Source organism: Artemia sp. Qi Xiang Cuo, chromosome 8, assembly GCF_049724085.1.
Source record: "Artemia sp. Qi Xiang Cuo chromosome 8, ASM4972408v1, whole genome shotgun sequence".
Taxonomy (NCBI): domain Eukaryota; kingdom Metazoa; phylum Arthropoda; class Branchiopoda; order Anostraca; family Artemiidae; genus Artemia; species Artemia sp. Qi Xiang Cuo.
This window is the reverse complement of record NC_142801.1, coordinates 76067265-76080813: the sequence shown is the minus strand read 5'-3', so window position 1 is coordinate 76080813 and position 13549 is coordinate 76067265.

The following is a 13549-nucleotide window of genomic DNA, read 5'->3' as shown; positions in this document are numbered from 1 at the left end:
GGGATTTTTTGTTGCGTACTTTGGCAAAGGAGATATCCAAGTAAAAAAAATCAACCGCGACAAAAATTTCTGGCAACAACAAATCTCTGGCACACCACCGTAAATTTTAAATGGAAGCTTTAATACTAGAAGTTCTGGAAGGAAGAGTGTCACGCAATATCGCGATCCGCGAGCCATTTCTAGGCAAGTCAGCGGATAAATAAACCCCTTACATATTTGGATTAGGTCAGCTAGGTTAGTTTCTAGCTGAATTTATAAATATATGCATGTAATCACCCTATATTTTGCCCAAATAAACATTTCTTAGCGGTCCTTGTCATCAAAGTTCAGTATAGTCTAAGACCCTGGTAGGGTTTCCGTCAGGGGCGTAATTTCATCAAAATATGGGGGGGGGGGCAATTCTGGAGCCAATTTTCCAAAACCAAGTGAAAATGACAGTAAAAACTAAAAAATAAGCCATTTGGTATCATTTAGGCACTATTTAGTATTTTAAGAGTACTATAAAGGTACTAGTCCTATGTAAAGGTAACTTATAGTACTGTAAAGGTAACTATTTACTAAAAAACTGATCTATTTCTGTTGATGCTTGAATTATGCAGGTTTATCTTAGTTTTGAGAAGATCTTGGAAAAAACTTAATTTTAGCTGAGAGGGGGGAACAAACTGGGTCTTGGAGGAGGAAGGCCAAGGTCTGGGAGAGGATATTCCCCCTCCTGCTCCATAGCAAACTACGGCCCTCGTTTCCTTCAAACTTACCATCCATTTGACATTTTTATATATTTATGATATTTCAGCTTATCCCCCCACTCTATTTTTCAAACATAATTGAAAGTCTTAGAACGAATGTCACCGGTAAACCCAGATAAAAATATAGTTTTGAATTTGACTTTCAACACAAATCTCTAAGTTGTTATATATTTATAGTGCCTTAATGATTCCCTGCTCCCTCACCCAAAGAAAAAACTTTTAATTCAACTTTCAATGATTTTTCGTAGTTGCTTGTGCATTAACACTTTTATGGCTAATACCCCTCCTGGATGATTCTCTCCCTAGACGGTTACCCCTCAAAATTATCCCTGCGTGTAAGATTTTGCTGATTTGATAAAAATACCTATTCAAGTACAATTTCTTCTCTTGTACTTTTTTTTCTTCCGTCGATATGTGATGCATTCGTAAAAATTAGCGGGCTTTCATTCATTCGTTAGCAAATGTGAACTTTTGTCACTTGTCAACCCCCAAATTCTTGATTGATCTTGATAACTAAGCCACCTGGAGAGGTCCTTTGTCCTTTGGCAAGTTTACCGACAAGAGAGCCTGAAAATTTAGCAGTAGAAAACCACATCCCCTTAATTGATTTGTTTTAGGATATGATTGCTTATCGTAAAAGAGTCGATTCCATTGATAGTCATCTATATAATTTTTTAAAGTCGTCAAATATTTCCATAACTCTTATTAGAAATAAGCGAATTCTAAATAAATTAAAAGAAAATAGTCCATCGACAACATTAAAGGTATAAGACGATGATTTTAAATCTTTCTTGGAAAATACTAGTGCACCTAGTAGAAACAATGATTCAATGACATCTGTAGCTAGACAAAAGCGAAGACTTATTGACTCACCCGGTAGTATGCAAAAGGGTAGCGGAAGGTTCACGCCTCGTTTACGTTACAAATGGATCAAATTTTGAAAGGTGTTTATGAAAATATTGGTGAATCAGGAAGTTTAAGATTTTTCACTACACTTGCTAAGGTTACCGGAATTAAAAAGAAGCTAGAAAAAGAGTATTTACAAAAGGAACCCAGTTATACTCTTCATCGAAATCATAGGGTTTATGGTAATTACTATCGAAAAATTAAAGCCTTTTACCCTCTGCACATATCATAAGCAGATCTTTTGACTCTAGACGCGATTCAAAGGCGTTATAATAAACCCTAAAAATATATTTTACTTGCAATAAAGGATTTAGTCGCTATGCATATGCAGTTCCATTGCAGTCAAAGAGAGGCGATAAAGTTGCTAAGACCCTTGTATCCATCTTCGAACATGATTCTTATAAAAAAAAATTCAAAAGGACCGTGGAAGTGAATTTGTTAATGCATGTGTAAAAAGAATTTTATTGAAATAATATACAACGCTCTATCATAGTCATAGTCCTGTAAAGGAACCATTGGCTTAACGTTTGATACGAACAATTAGACTTTTAATTTCAAGATATTGTATATTGGAAAATTCTACGGTATTTATTCAAGATTTAGATAAAATTATTCTGATTTATAATCAACGCCCTCGTCGATCCTTGTTCAATGCTAGCCCTATTAAAGTTCATCATAATAATACTACGCATTTCCTTAAACAATAATCTAATGAAAAGGCAGGGGAGAAAAAACTTAATTTTTTTGACAATGTTCGAATCAATCGTACAAGAAAAATATTTTTGAAAAGGGAAATTACTTGTGGTCCACTGAACTTCTTAAAGTGTCAAAAGTCTTGGACAATAACCCTATAACGTATCGGCTTCGTGATATAAAAGTTGAAGAGATTCTTGGCGGTTTTTTATAACTATGAATTGCAAAAAGTTTGAAATAGTGGTGTCTATCCATTTGAAAAGGTATTAAAGACTCGTACTCCCAAGGGTAAGCAACTGTTGCTTGTTCAATGGTTAGGATACAACTCTGAATTTGATTCGTGGATACCCGCTCAAGACGTTCATAATGTTCGAAGGTTTTTATGTGACATTCGTGTCCAATGTTTCCGATCATCTTTATGATGACTTGAATAAAACGAGCGATTTTTAGACAAAACTCTCCCCTGCCATTAAATTTTGGACAAAACTCTCCCTTGCCATTAAATTTGAGATAAGGTATAAAGTTTCTCCTTAAAACTTTATCCTCAAAAATATATTTGCTATTTTAAGATAAAACCTTAGTCGTGACGTAGCAACAATACGACATGATTAACCACTCATCAATGATCAACATTTAATTGAAAAGTTGAATTCATTTGAATATCCCTTTGTCGCATTATCATATAAAGAGTTTGGGACTATGAACGAATTGTGTCGTGCTGTCAACAAAAAATTTCATATCGTAAAATGGTGCCTTTCAATTCAATTATTGAAAGGAAGAGGGTAAAATCTACATTAGTTCCCCCATTGACAATGAAAAGGTATGCTCAGCGATAATCTACGAGAAGTACTTGGTTTTAAACATAATATAATCAATGGTAAAAGTCCAGGAAGCGCTAGTGGTTTGAATCGTGTCATTTTTGGAGAGTATTCACCCGCTTTCTCCTCGGACAGTTGTATATTCCTTTATGCTTTGTTGAGAGGTCAAGAGTTGGTAATACCAATGTCCCCCTCCTACGTTTTCTTGAACAAAAAACATCTAATGGCCATATTCATCACTACAATATAAAGCACCTTCAATACGTTCAAATCAACACTTCGGATTTGGAGCTCTGTCAGTAAATATTAAGAAGTCAATTGGGTGATCGTCTAGCAATAACACAAGTTTTGGCAGTAATTGCATGTCATTTTCTACCCATTCAGTGAAATGGATAATGGAATTTATTTTGTATGTCCTGATATTGAGTCCTATGCTGCTACTCTTGGACCACGGCAGCTGGGCCATGAAATGGACTATTATAGAGGTCGTTCGTCAATGCCCGGGTACGATCTCTGTACTTGGTTTGCTAAGCTGTCTCGTTTTGCACTACCTCTGGCTAAAAAAAATATTGCACCGGTTGCAGCGAATTTTGCGTCCTCTATATTACATGATTGGGGCTCTGGGAGGGATATTCAAGAAAGTGTTTCGCAAAATCTCAAGTCGAGTGCGCGATCCCTTGGTGAGCAATTGAAACAGTGCGGAAAAGGTTTAAAAGGCGTGCGAAAGACCCGATCATTCATCAATCTCAAGTCAGCCCGAAAGCGTATAGCATCATAGAAAATAAAAAGATCCAAAAAGGATTTCTTTTCCTAGAAAAAATGGCATATCTACCACATAAAGATTCTCACCCTTCAGTCACCTTGTCTCTAAACGTTTTTAATGCAAAAAATGTAGATGTCACTGTAAAACATGGATATTATGAAGAGTTTTACCCGTAACAACCGCTCTCTGAAAATGTTCATTTTCAAATTTATTCCAAAGAAGATTACTTCATAGATTTAAATTCAACATTTATAGATTTAAATGTAACTGTTAAAAAATTTAACAATGGAAAACAAGGTGCAGTCGAGGGGTTATCCTATTAATATTGTGTGCTCCACAATTTACTTCGACGAATAAGCGGAGCATTTTTCGAACTCACTTTGTACATAAATGGAACATTAATGAGCACCAGCAGTAATCTTTCAAATTATACAAGTTATATAAAACTCATGTTGATGACCCCAAGGTCTTATAAGGTGTTGAGGGGAAAAGCATTAATTTATGTACATAAAACAAATACTGACGTCACTAATATTCTTAGAGATTCGAAAACTAAAGACTTACTATAGTTGGGAAACTAAATCATGAAATATTTAATGTACCTCAATGGCTGCCTCCCAATGTAAAGATTGATATAAAACTTCAACTCGCACCATCCAAGTGAAATGCTTAAAAATGTACGTAAATTTCTTTATTAATAGAATTTGTATATAAACAAAACACTGTGTCCTTAAGATTTCTTCTTCTACGTATAGGTAATCTTCCGATACGATAAGTGGTAACAGCTCATCAGGATTCAAATTGTATTCATCTTTACGTGCATAGTCAGGGTAACATTTTCCACTATATAGTGTAACTTCATTTTTATTAAATCTCTTTGTAAAGTCAGTAATACTACTCTGATTCATATTATAAAATTAATGCGTTTCAATTTGCTTATTTGAAACAGTTTCACATACAAAATTCTTATATGAAGAATCACTTTCTGTAACAGCCAAATGAAATTCTGTAGGTTTATAATCAAAGCAACAAGTATCTTCACAGTGGTGTCTTAAAACCCAGACTCTTTTATTATTCCAGCAATTAAAGCGTACACCAGGTTCTTCTTCTCAAAACAATTTAAAGCCACGACGGTACCAGTCTCTTAAAAATAAATTGAACTCAGGGGTAGGGGGTTTCTGCAGTTTGGCCAGCATATTTATTTTCCCATTGATCATATTTATCATAGTGACAATTGGAGTATGAGAATTCTCTAGGATGAGAGTCACAAATCCCTTCAAGACATGAATCACAGTCTTTAATTTGCACTGCATATCCTCTATGCAATTTACATGGACATGCAATTATGCAATTACATAATTTACACTTTTCATTATGGTCATCAGCAAAAGCACAATTCTCACAGGATGACCAGCTGCCCAAAGTATACAAGCATAAATGACCTGTGTAAAACATTTTTCGATGTTGACTATCTCACTTCCAAAAAGAAACTGACTCGAGATCAATAAAAATGTTTATTAGGAGCGTTACAAAATGGCCGTCTAAGTAGTGGTTAAGAGCAAAACCACAATATCATTTTGTTTTGTCTCAATTAATATATCTATAAATTGAGTAAAAGCTTGGGGACCACGATGAAGGAGTTTTATACAATAATCCAAAGTTGGAGAATCAGTTCCCCTTATATTGTTAAGCATTTCTCGAGAAAATATTTTTCTTTGAAGAGTTTATTCCCGAAAATCATCGTCTAAAACTAACCATTTTTCCAATTTTACTAGATTACGTAAGATTTTCTAATTCTCAAATGTAGCCATTTTAACACTCTCACTACCAAATGCAGACTAACCGTTTTCTATAAATTTTTCTCTTCAATATGTTTGGCCGGCGCATTCAATCCATCTTATAGTCTCTGTATATGCACTATATTCCCCTCAGCCCATAGCATAATTGTTATTCCGACTTAAATTTGCTTAAAGTTATAACATATCCGGCATACATCTTGTCCCATTCTAGGGTCAGTCGGGAACCCCTTGTAATTTCCACCGCCATCTTAGTTACTCTAGGTCCTGTTTCATCAACACTTTCAATATTCAATAATGTATAAGCATCCATTTCAATGATGACTGCTCCACTTCCAGAAAAAAAAACTGACTCTCGATCAATAAAAATGGTTTCTACCACCTGGTGAGGCATGTTTGTATATGTAGAGGGGAATTTTACCTAGAAACAGGTCGGCAATCATATCAGCTAGAAACGCTTGGAAGGGGCTCCAATTACTAAAACTTTTCTATTATCCCGACTGCATTCCAAGAAATTGATACACCTGGGAATCTTGCCTGGACATGCTCAATCTTGCCAGGGATAGGAATGAAATCTTGCCAGGGGTGGGAATCTTTCCAGCTAGATACAATTGTTTCGTGAAATCAGAGGGCATGCCGTAGAAATCTGCTACCTGTGTTATAGAAATTCCAAACAAATTTCATACCTGTGTCCTAGAAAGTAGTAATGGGATACTACTTACTAGTAGTACTATTAGTAGTAATAACATGGGAGGATGGGCCCCATGCCCGACAGATGTGACCGTCCTCTCCCATGCCAAAATTGGTCTTTTTCAGCAGATTTTGCTTGAACATGTGTAAGAAACTTTAAGGACAATTTTTTTCAGTGTATACAGGTGGCTAACAGATGGAAATAAGACCAGTCGATACATTGCTAAAGTTATTACAGATGCAATCCATCCATCTAAAAGCTTTACAGGTACTATGGTGCCACCACGTGACATAAAAGCTGAAAGTTCCTCTAAAAAGATTTCCTAAAATATTCAACTGCTGTAAGGTATGAGCAGAGAATCCATGCATAATTGGATGACACACCAACCTTCAAAGGCAGGAAGCCTTAGCTAATTCTTGGTTCTAAGTATTACATTCCAAATGTCTTCGAAAAGTTTCGCGTCAATACAAAGGAATAGACCAATCCCTCTCAAACATTCCCAACTATTAGCCGGTTTTACATGATCTTAGAACCTTTTCAAAGTTTCAGTGGGATGAATAGCAGATGAAATTTTCTTCAGTATTTTTTTAACAGTAATGTTCTAAAATAATCAGTTTCTTGCACATCCAATTCTAATTAAAATTGGTCTAACACAAATCTAGGGCGTATCAGGTTTCATACCAATGAGCTTTTGCTTAGATCAGCATGACGATTCTCCTTTTCCTCCTGCCAAAAATAATCTTTCCTGAATAAAATGAATACATTTGAATAATTGGAAGTTATTTTCTTTGAATTTTGACTAATTAAATGATAAACATAGTGAAAAGTCATACTTAGCAGTATTTAATAACGTTTTAATGGTATGCCCCTTTTAATGAAATTTCTTTGAGTCAAGACTTGGCCTTTCTGTTATAAGATTGGAAACTGAAATTGAATCGATGGTGATTTCAGACGATCCTATGCTAAAATTCATTTGAGGTGGGGGACATTTCAGATTGTGGTAAGGTAGAAAAGATTTGGAGGAAGTATTTCATACGGCCCTATGGGAGAAGAAAGATCATTTTAAATACAAATATTACAGGAGGGAGTGCAATTACGGAAATCTCAAAGAACTCATTTTGTCATTTTATTACAGTGTTTGCAAGGTGCAATGGACGATTGAGGGACAAGTTGAAATGTACCATGGAGACACTGATTCATTCCAGTTAAAATTTAAAACTTATAATTTGCTGAAAGATTTGGAAAATGGAGAGTACATTAGCTCTCGGATGAATTATTCCAATTGGGATGAATCCCTCTTTCCAGAGCTAGTGAAACGCCAGGCCCCAAATCAATTGTTAATGTTAAAATCTGAAACGGAAGGCAACCTGATATCCATTGGTGTGTTTCCTGGTCAAAAGCTATACTCTTTGGAAACGCACAACAAGGATATCAAACGACTTTGCAAGGGGGTGCCTACACACTTTGTAAAAAATAATATCATTATGAGTGTTTATAGAAACTGTGTATAACGTAATTTAGTCCAAAGAGCGAAAGTCATTGCGATTCGCTCTTTAAAATATAAAAAATACACAGAGTTGAGAAAAATGCCATGTCGGCCATATCAGACAAAGATTATGCACTTGAGGATGGTGTAAAGGTACTTCCACACGGACACTATCTGATTTCAGATCGAGTTGAATGTATAGAGAACAGAAAACAACTAGGTCTGGATAAATTAACTTAAATTGTTTCATAATACAAGGTGGGTGGTGGGTGGTGGGGGGAAACATTTTTTCTTTTATCAAAATTTGTAAATTTTCTGTGTGTGTGTGCTTGTGCAAGGTATAATTATTTCTTCAAAGTTTAATACTCCCAGCCCGCCGCAGCAGGCCCCCTCCACGCTTTCTGGTTCGGCCTTCGGCCGCCGCAGTGGCCTTCCCCGGGGGGGGGGATTTCTAAGTATCTATATTTAATATAAGTAAATTAAAATCATATAGGAATCCCACATTATTTTGTTTGTAGGAGATTGATGTTTGGGGGTCGTAGACCTTTAACAAGGAAGATGAAGGGTTACTTGTAGAGTGTTTAGATACAGTTTAAGAGTGGAATACTTTTTTCAATAATTGAGAGCATGAAGCTCAAAGTATTTATCTTGACTTGAAAAGTTGGTATCCTATCTAAGTGTTCTTAATGATGGGGTGGGTGGGTGAGTGGGGATGGAGGGACCCCATTTCAAAGTAAAAATGATGTTGTTGTTGTTCATTAAATGTATTGTATTTTTTTGTAAATAAAATAAAAAAACTGTGATATTATTTAAGTGTATTTATTGTTTAATAAAAAGGTGTTTTTTCCTAGTGCATATTTCAAATAAATGGCATTGTTGTTTTTTTGTATATAAATAAAAAAAAATCTTGATTAAGTGTATTTATCAAATATAAAGTGTTTTTTTTCTAATTGTTCTGTTTGTAAAGTGCTTGTATGTTAAAAAAAATATGATTATGAAAAATATGACTGGTTTTTTAAAATATGACTGAAAAATACGACTGGTTTTGTTCTTGTTCTTTAAACGGAGTAGTAGTAATAGGGAAATTATTTAGTCATAAAAAATCTATAGTTTAAAGTTAGTTGTAGGTGAGCTGTTGAATCGAACAGCAATATGTATCAATTTAAAACACCATTCAGATCGCTTCTGTGTGGTCTGTCAATGTCAGACAAAAAGACACACTTAACTAAAATAATAAAAGATTGTGATAAAATGTTTATGGAAAAGCCGAAAAAATCTACTATTGCTACAGTGTTTGGCAGAAGTCATACAATTAAATAAAAGCTATTACTACATCGGTGGTGCAGATACAATTCATACAGGGACTTGATGTTTTTGATATTATTAAACCAAACTCTTGGGTGATTATTTAAGATTTAGCTGAATCCATTGAATAATGGTCCCAGGAAATGCTACAATTGTTTACTGTTCACTCACAGCATGAACAGATTCCTGTTACTCTAATTCTACACAATCTCTTTCATCAGAGCAAGTGTATGAGAACACTTAATTTGGACTGTACCTACTATATCATCTTCTGAGTTGTTCGTGAATCTAGCCCGCTAATAACTCTCAATAAAAAATACATCCGGGTGCTCCAAAATTTCTACTTTCAGCATAGAATCAGGCAACTAATAAACCCTATGGTTACATTCTATTGGAACTTAATAAAAATACACCCGAGGGTTTACGTATTGTCACAGATATTTTTGATAATGAAATCACAGTATAATTTCCCTTGAACAGTAAGAAAGGTTATTAGTTGCCACGATGAAACTGAAGAAACTACATGAAAATAGACATTTATTTTCCGTTCTAAGCACTTCAAAACCCCCACTCAGGAAAGCCATACTTAAGAATGGTATTTTTGCAATGATTTCATTAATCTAATATCTGAACTTTGCTGATATTTAACAGAGAGTAATTTGCATCTGCCAGAAATAACTATGCAACAGGCTAAGAAAAACCACTCCATTGTATGTGCCTCGCTTTGTAAGAAGAGAGAAAACAATTATAAAAGGAAACATTTTCTTAAAGCGGGTGGCAGATTTTTTTTATAGTTTTGCTACTCATAATTGCAGAACTTGTAAACAGTTTTATCTAGATGGCTAAACCCTATAGATTGACCCCGATAGAACTCGCTCTTTCACCTGTGCAGCACTTTGAGGACAATCTGAGCAAATGCATTAACAATGAGAATATTGACGATGATGAAAAACTACGTTTACTTCTAGATGCACTTTGCCGAGTGGACAAACATAAGGCCTATCGCGCTAGACCAGTCAATTTGAGTATCATTGATCACAAGAAAAGAAGCTTCTCTTCAAGATTCTACTATTAATGCAGGAACACAATTAAAGAAGGAGAAGGAATTGAATTCAATAGTCTGGAGCATTGGAAATCTAATGCCAGACTTATATCGTGAACAAAGTAAACGACTCATAGTATATCTATTGAAAAGTGGTCAAGATATTATTCAAGTTGATAGCAATGGGAAACGAATTATAATTCAAGGGAGGAGTTATAATCTACTTGATTTAATCTATGATATTTTTACACATCGTAAAGGACTTTTATCATTTGACAGTCATATATACAATTTTCTAAATGTGTTGAACTTCCCCATAGGTCTTATTAGCAATAGGCAAATTCTACAAAAATTAAATGAACATAGTCCATCGTCATCAACATTAAAACAAGAAAAAGAAGAAGAAGATGAAGAAGAAGAAGAAACAAGTGAAGCTTTTAAATCAATCTTGGAAAATACTAGCACACCTAGTAGAAGCATTGATTTGACGATGAGGAGACCGCTGATAGCTAGACAAAAGCGAAGACGTATTGATATTAACTCAACGTCCTCATCATCACCCACTAGTATAAAAAAGGGTAGTGGACGTTACACAACGTATTTACATTCAAAATGGTTGAAGTTTTGAAACGTGTTTATGAAAATACTGGTGAAGCAAGAAGTTTAAGTTCCCCCACCACTCTAGCCAAAGTCACTGGTGTTGACACTAAAGTGTATAATTCTATCTACAAAATGAATCACGTTACACTCTGCATGCAAATCATAGGCTTCGTGCTAATAATTATAGAAAAACTAAAGTCTTTTTCCCACTGCTAACAATGCAATCAGATCTCTTAACTCTAGATGAGATTCAAAGGCGTCACAATACACCCTACAAGTACACTCTACTAGCAATCAGTGTTTTTAGTTACTATGCCTATTCCATTCCATTGCAGACAAAGAGAGGTGTTGAAGTTGCTGAGGCTATGAAAAGTATTCTTGAACAAAATTCTTATAAGAAAATTCAAACGGATCGGCGTAGTGAATTTATTAATCCACATGTTGAAAAAGTACTAATGAAATATCATACAATCCTCTATCATAGTCACAGTCCTATAGAGGCTGCATTGGCCAAACGAGTGATAAGAACTATTCGACTTTTAATTTCAAGATATTGTAAATTAAAAAATACGACTGCTTTTATTCATGATTTAGATAAAATCATGTGGATTTATTATCAACGACCCCATCGATCATTGTCCAACTCGATCCCAACGGAAGTTCATCATGCTGATCATAATAAATTTGATACTTTTCTTAAACAGTATTCCAATGAAATGATTGTGAGTAAAAAATTCAATCTTGGTGATACTGTTCAAATTAATTGAACAACTATTGTTTTTGAAAAGGGGAATTACTTTTGGTCTGTGGAAAGTGGCAAAAATCCTAGACACCAAACCCATAACTTATCGTCAATGAGACACCAAAGATGAAGAGATTCTTGGTGGTTTTTATGACTATAAACTACAAAAAGTTGAAAATAATAGTGAAATCTATCAAATTGAAAAGATATTAAAGAGCCGTACTCCCAAGGGGAAGAAACAGTTGGTTGTTCGTTGGCTAGGATACAATTCTGATTTTGATTCTTGGATTGGTATTGAAGACATTAAAAATGTCCAATGATTTTTATGTAACATTTATATTCAACGTCTCTGACCGCCTTTACAGTGATTTGGATAAAACAAGTGATTTTTGGACAAAACTCTACCCCGCCATCAAATTTGATGATGGAAAGTATGAAGTTGCTCTTGTCGACTGTATTCTCAAAAATACATATGTTATCCTGACAAAAGATCGTGCGTATGAGATAAAAGTATACCATTTGATTGATTACTCTTTGTCGAGTATGAATGGGTTTAAGCCCTTAAATCTAGTGAATATCCCCATATCACACTGAAATACAAAGAATATGGTAGTATGACTGACTTGTGTCGTACAGTCAATAGATAATCAATACAATCAATCTCGCAAGAAAGGTTCATTACAATTTGATTATTCAATGGAACACGATAGGAATTACATTAGCTTACCTGTTGACAGTAAAATTATTCATCTCAATGATAATCTGAGAGATTATCTTGGCTTTAAACAGAATATGATCAGTGGTAAAAGCACTGAAGCTGTTAGCGGGATGAATCATGTTATAGATTATCCACCTGGTTTCGCCTCGGACTCTTGTACATTTCTTTATGCGTTCTTTGTGGAAACATCGAGGGTTGGTAATTCGAATGTCCCTCTCCCATGTGTTCTTGAACCAAAAACAACCCTTGAACATGTTTATCACTATAATATAAAGCATCTTCAGTATATTCAAGCAAACACTTCATATTTGGAACTCTGTTAGTTAACACTAAGAAGTGAATTGGGTGATCCTATAGCAATAACAAAAGGTTTAGCTGTGATTACATGTCATTTTCGACCCATCGTCGTTACTTAAGATGAACAACAGAAGAATTCCATTTGTCTCTCGTGACATTGATTGCTATGTTGGTGCTCTGAGTCCTCGTCACATAGGTCATGGATTGGACTATTACAAGGGGCGTACTACAATGTAAGGCAATGGTCTTGGTAGTTGGTTTGCTAGGCTATTACATTCTGCACTACCCCTGGCCATAAAATATCTTGTACCTGCTGCGTCAAATTTTGTTGCCTTATACTACAGGACTGGGGATCAGGTAAGAATTTCAATAAGTGTGGTAAAGAAAATATTAGATCTTCAGAATGAGCCATTGGCGAACAGTTAAAATCTTAGCAAAATGGGAAGGGATTAAAAAGGGTGTGTGGTCATCATTCACTCATCAGTCTCTACCCAGGTGGGAAGCAAAAGACATCAACAACGACTTTGAGGAATAACAAGAAGAAGACCAATAAAAAGAAGAAAAAAAGATTGTTGGATCAAAGAAGCATTTCTTCTCTTAAAGTGACCTATCTCCCCCACAAAGAATCACATCCATCAATCAGCTCCTCATTTAATCTATTCAATGCTAAAAATTCAACTGGCCGTCTTACTCCTGTCCCTAAAAAAATAAACACCTAAATGAGTGCTCATCATATTGGCCAGTAACGGTAGCTACAATTTTTTGAAAAATTTTTGAGAAGTTGATAATGCCTGAGCTGGTTGATAAATACTATCTGCCCCCACACCAATTTGTGTTCCAGAAAGGACTAGGGTACGCTCATGCACTGACAACACTGTCGTCAGTTTTGATTGATGCTGATAAATCAGGAAAGCCGCTTGTTCTAGGGACTCATGATATCAGCCGT